The sequence below is a fragment of the Ursus maritimus genome, unplaced genomic scaffold (assembly GCF_017311325.1).
Source record: "Ursus maritimus isolate PB19 unplaced genomic scaffold, ASM1731132v1 scaffold_8, whole genome shotgun sequence".
Classification (NCBI taxonomy): Eukaryota; Metazoa; Chordata; class Mammalia; order Carnivora; family Ursidae; genus Ursus; species Ursus maritimus.
In genome coordinates, this window is record NW_024426996.1 from 11,023,259 (window position 1) to 11,029,399 (window position 6,141).

Sequence of the window (6,141 nt, forward strand, 5' to 3'; positions counted from 1 at the left end):
CGCATCGCCCTGGAGCTGCGGCCGCGGCCACCGGAGCAGAGCGCTCAGGAGCGCGGAGGAAAAGGCCACGCAGCGCGCGGGGAGTCGCGGGCCGGCAGCGCGCGAGCCCGTCCGCCCCCCCGCCCACCCTGCCTGCAAGGCCAGGTCTCCGCGCGGCGCACGCCCGGCCCGCTGCCGGCGCCCGGGGCCTGGGCGGGGGCTGCTCCAGGGCGGCCCGGGCACGGCGCGGTCACCTGCCGGGCAGTCATCCCGCGTCCGCCGGGGTCTGGCCCCAGCGCAGCGGCGACGCAACGCGCGACCCTCCGGGCGCGGGGGCACCGGGGGCATTACTACCTTGAAGGGCTCCGCGCAGCTTGTTAAGGCTCCTCCCGGGCACTCAGAAATTTATGTCTTCGGGGCACGGGGGTGTCTTTCCTGGTCCCCTCCTCTGCCCTCCCTCCCCTTCTCGGCTGTTGGGCTCCTTTTCTCCACTCCCAGTTGCACGGAGTCGAGCTGCGTTTTTTAATAATCCTCCTTCTCCTGCTGCCTGCGCCAGCAGAGCTGCTCTGCCTGAGCCACCGCTTCCCAGTCAGTCATGTTGTTGAGAGAGAGAGGAGAGAGAGAGAGACACGGATTGGCAGTCGGTCGGCGACTATTTGTGGTGAGAGAGAGAAGAGCAGAGCGAGAGGAGGGCAGGGGAGGGACGTGGGGGCGCCCAGCCAACTGCGTCTGCTGGTTACCGCGCACGCATACTCATACATTAACGCGCGCACACCCAGGGCTGGCCCGTTGCTGAGTTTTCGTTTTAAGGGAAGCCGTTTCCAACCGCGCTGACTTGGCTTTCCCCTTAGCCCATCCTTGTGTGTGTGTGGAGTCCAAGTGCTTTGGTAGTTCAAAACAGAAGAGGGGGAGTCTAAAGCAGTACGAAGGGACCTCGGGGATGCTGAAAATTCACTGTATCTTTTCTCTCCAAACCACCAATGTTACCTTCTTTTCCACCTCTCAAGGAGGAAATTGTGAGGTTCTTTCCGCCTTTTTCCTTCTCACCTAACCTATTCATATGCTGACACGTCTCTTCCCTCCATGGTAGCAAGGAAAGAAACCTGGCTTCTTTCCTCTGAGCAAGTCACACTTCCCAAGAACCATTTACAGCAATCAGTTCTTCCGTGGGATAGTGAAACATTAAGACTGTAACCTGAAGTGGAACTTTTGTTCCTACACAGAAGGCCCTCGACCACATGGTAATTACAAACAGAACCGGCTACCATTTTGTTATCATTTGACTGATGGCCCTTGGAGAAAATGTTCCAGCTTGATGGGGAAGACTTCAGATGCATGGTGCTGTTGCTTACCTGATCTATTTGTCCTGATTCTCTATCCCATTGTATTGGCTCATTTCTTTTCAGGTTTGCACTGGGTCCTGAACTATTTTCCATCCATCCCCTTCTTTTACATCCACTCCAATATATTTATGTCTAGCAGGCAATACAGCAGATGGAGTGCATTTAACTCTGTATGTGTGTAGGAAACACTTTTTAACCCGTTCTGGTGCCATGTGGAACCATTTCTAATGGATAATTCATCTCCAGTGTTAAGTTCGTATACCTGACATCACCTCCCTAACTAGCCTGCTGCCTACTTTGTGATCTGGTACACTACTGTGTTGAGAAACAGTTTCTAGGAATCTAAATAATCTGGCTGCAATCTGCTGAAATGTGAATATATTGGGTGTAAAAGCAAGGTGTGCTTTTTGAATATTAGTGGTTGATGTGTATTTTGGCATGGATACAGCCCTGATTTGGGGTGACCCCTATGGAAAATTCTTTTTTTCATAAATGTAACAAAAGAAAGTTAAGAACATTTCAGAAGCTGGTGGGGAGGGGGTGGTAGAAAGATTGACAACTCAGTCTCTTCTTATTAGTAGTTTATGGCCATTGCTATGTCCTGGGGGGGGGGGTCTTTTCAAATGCTTACCCATTATGTTTTCTCCATTTTACTGTTTTCACTCTGACTTTCCTTTTCCCTAGTTTCTTCATGCATCATACAAAGAGTTTAGAGTCTGTTAAAGTACATTAAAAGTGGCTTAAGCATATAATCAAGAAAAGGCAGCAAGGCTGGGACCAGTGGACAAATATATCAATAACATAGAAATACAGGACATTTTAGCTCCTTTGATTAAGCATTGAAAAACAGATACACTAACGAAGGATGTTGGGATTTAATGTGTGCATGCCCTGTAAAAAAAAACCTATTATAATTTCTTCAATTTTACAGACCAGGAAAGTCAGGTTTGGGGAGGGTAGGTAGTTAATGTTAGGTCATATTCAGGTTAATCTATGCAATTGGAGCTCAACCTACTCTACTCCCATTCAGAACACCTGTTTTAGTCAAAAGTCTTAACAGTTTCTTTAGCTTTTAGATAATTATGAAATAAACTGATCTACAATCCTGTGGCATTTTCCTTCTCTCTTCCTCCTACTTTTTCCAGTGCAAGAAGAGATTACAAAATATTTTTTTTAGAGTTAGGCAAGAATTTAAAAATCGTAAGTACTTGGACTTGTAGGTGAAAAATGTTAGGAAACTTTTCTCCAAGGTCCTTACGAAAGGAATCCTGCTATCAATGCAAAAGAAAATTCTGTAGAAGAGATATTCCTGATCTGAAAATTTGCACTCTGTCAATAAATATGTGGGTTTTGTAAAAGGTACAAATAGACATTAAAAAAAAAGTTATGTCTCCCTTTAAGAATATTGCTCAATCATATTGGGCAAGTTTTTGGTGCTTTTTTGTCCCAGGTCTCTATTTAATAAATTGTCATCAGTAATGATAATTTAATAATCACTCTATAGTGCATACTTTAAAATTGTACATTAGTCCAGATATTTCAAGGGCATTTTTGGTAACCACAACTGATTGTAATTTTCACACTCTCAATTGCATTCATAATTAGTGAGAACCATGACAATCTGTCAATTGCTTTTATTCATTAAGGTATTAAATAAGCCAATGTTTCTCACTTAATTTTCTAACAATTTTGCTTCCAACATAAAGTCTAGAATTCATATACACTACAGCAGAAAGACATATGAAAATATACAACCTAAAACACTTCTGAGAAGTTGATTTATTTTAACTATTTTGTATTTTTTGTTGAAAAAAATCTGTACTAGAAACTGCATTTATAAATCCTAATGAACATTTCAGAAGTAAATGAATTATTCTCTTTCAAGATGATTTAATGTTTCGAGTAGAATTTCCCACTTTGCTACACTTTCAATGATACAATTTTTGTTGTGATAGGAAAACAGAAAGTTAATGACTCTTTCCAATTTGTTCATTTTCATCTCTTATGCTTGCTGCTATTTGGTTCCCAAGTGCATATAACTGGCAAGTTCAATGAAGATTTGGCATTGCACCATTTGATGAAAGCAGAAAAATTAGGTTGCCAATTACATATGTGCCCCTTATGTGCACTGAATTCCCACTGAATGAAATGATGAGCCAAATTAGAAATCCTTCAGTAGTGGTACCTAAAAAGTGAAATTAGTGTCTAGGGAAGTTGAGATAATTTTTCTTTACAATGCTATTACTATAATGAAATGCATAAGATGTTTTTAAAGTGCATTAACTTTAAAATATTTGCAAACAGTACATAGATACATACATAGAGTATCAGAAAATAAATTTAAAATGTGTTTCTTTTTTTCTGTCCTAGCTATTTTATTACCCTTTGATTTACTTCATACCCTATCATGATTATCCAATCTTTATGAAGAAAGTTAAGTAAAGGCCACTTCTCCTTGCTTTAGGTTAATAGGATAAAAGAAATGAAAAAAGAGTTAAGTGTAAATTTGTTATTAACATTCTGAATTCTCTCATATTACTAAAAGGTGAATTATCCTATTGTGACAAACATGAAAGTGGCATTATAGTTACCATAGACCAAGAAGGCTGAAACTTGCACTTGGTTCAAGATCAAGGACTGAGGAGAAGTGCAAGATAGAAGACAGGAGGATTGACCCAACTGTAGTTCAGGGTCCAGAAAGCACAGGAAAAAATCAATTTTAATATGGTATTAATTGGGGCAACCTCCAGGTAGACAGAGCACAGTAGACAAAAATTTAGATAGACTTATTTTTCAGAAATCTGGTAATGGTGACGCATACCAGGTGAATTGTCTTTTTGCAGCGGAAATCCTGCCCGATCCCAGAATCGCAGGGTTTATTCATGTTCTTGCTCTTTGAAGGAAACTAAAAGGCCAGCCAGATCAACTGACCAGGATTTCAGAGAAGAATCCTTAGCAAAAGCTAAGCCCAGGTGAATGGGTCATAATACTGCAAGAGCTGTCTTTGATCTGGGAACTGCACAGACACCAAGGATCCGTCCCACAGGCAAACATGATAGCAAGACTATTCAGGTGAATGTATGCCACCCACTGTCCTTGTCACTGGGCTACCATGTCCCAGGTTTACAAAGTGAACCAATTCTAAGCCCATTTAATGGTCTGAGAGATGGTAAGCAGAGGGCGTGGAGAGGCATCACTTACCCAGCAACTGAGGTAATCCTGACTTTCCAGAGGTGACTATCCAGTTTAGAAAGCTGAAAAGTTGAAGTTGTCGCAGGATGCAAGAACTGACATCAACATTAATGTTCTCTAAATTTATGCCTCTATTTTTTGAGGGAGGTAAACTGTATTAAAAATAATGTTTATCAGCATAAAACCAAATGAATTTTTATAAGCAAATTCACCAGTAGGAGCTTTTCCTTTCATATAATTTCCTTCTTTTTGTTTATACGTCCAGATGTGATTAATGAGGTCTTTTGGAAAATGACCTTGGAATTTCTCACCTTCACATGAGGTAATTTTCATGTTCAAATACTTTTTTTTTCTGACTGCAATATTACAAAAAAATATTTAACCCAATTAATTGGTTCATTTGTTGATGTCTCTATGGCTTACAACTATCAAAGTGACTTTTTTCTTGAACTTTTGAATTGTTTTCTTATGATTATCCCCAGGCGTATATGTGTTTGTTGGCATTTCACTAAAAGAAATAGAACCTGACACAATTTTTTATAAAAATAATCAGTTAAATCATCTCTAAAAATAGTGTGTTGATAAAATCTGAAACTATAACAATAAATCTATAAATCATATAACTAGACCTAATAATAATAATAGAACTGTAACAAAGCTGTAATAGTACTTTTGTACTACTTAGGTATATAGTAAAAACAGACAATGCAAATAAAATAATCAAACAATATTAAACCAGTACTTAAGCAGGTTGGAAACTGGTCTTACCATCTGTCAGTTTCTATACTGGCAGTTTCACAAATGAGATCTCTTTTTAACAAAACATCACAGCAGGAGATACAGACATGTGAATTGTAATTAAAATGTGAAAAATGCATTTCCTAGTTTTTGTCATTTGTATAAAGCTACTCTTATGTTGTGAAGTTCTAGACATATGAAATTATGCAAAATGAAAGTCATTTTTATTTTGCCAAATCTATACATATATTTGATCAAAATTTTTACTTCAGTAATAACTGCACATGCTATCATGAATTAAAGTGTTTTTTTTCCTTATGTCTGGTTCACACAGTAATGAGATTCAATTATTTTTAATCATCCAAAAGTAGAAGATGAAGAGAAATAATTTGTATGTTTTTATGCAGTCTTGATCTGATGAGGACTAATTTTATTCCTTTGCAATAGCATTATATTATGTAAATAAAAACAATATTGAATTTTATTCATTTTCTGGGAAAAAATAAACCTAAATGAGATTAATTTTCAGTCCCCATCTTCAACATCTTGGATGTTTTCTAGAAATTTAAGTTAATGTTAAAGATAGCAAGTATTCTTGACCTTTGTTATTATGGGATTTATTATGTGCATGTGTATTGTATATCCAAACCCGTTCATATCCTAAACCTACTACTGGGGGTGTAACAATGCTTTATTTTGCACTGTCTTCATTTACAACTTTTCCTCCAAATGTTAACATTTTAACCAACAAGATGGGTATTGAGATAGGAGTGAGTTATTAAATTACCATGTAATTGTTTGTCTCAAGTATGGCTGTCACAAAATATCCTATCCACATGTACTTCTTACAATGAGATGTTGAAACCATTCTGACTGAGTGGTATAAAGA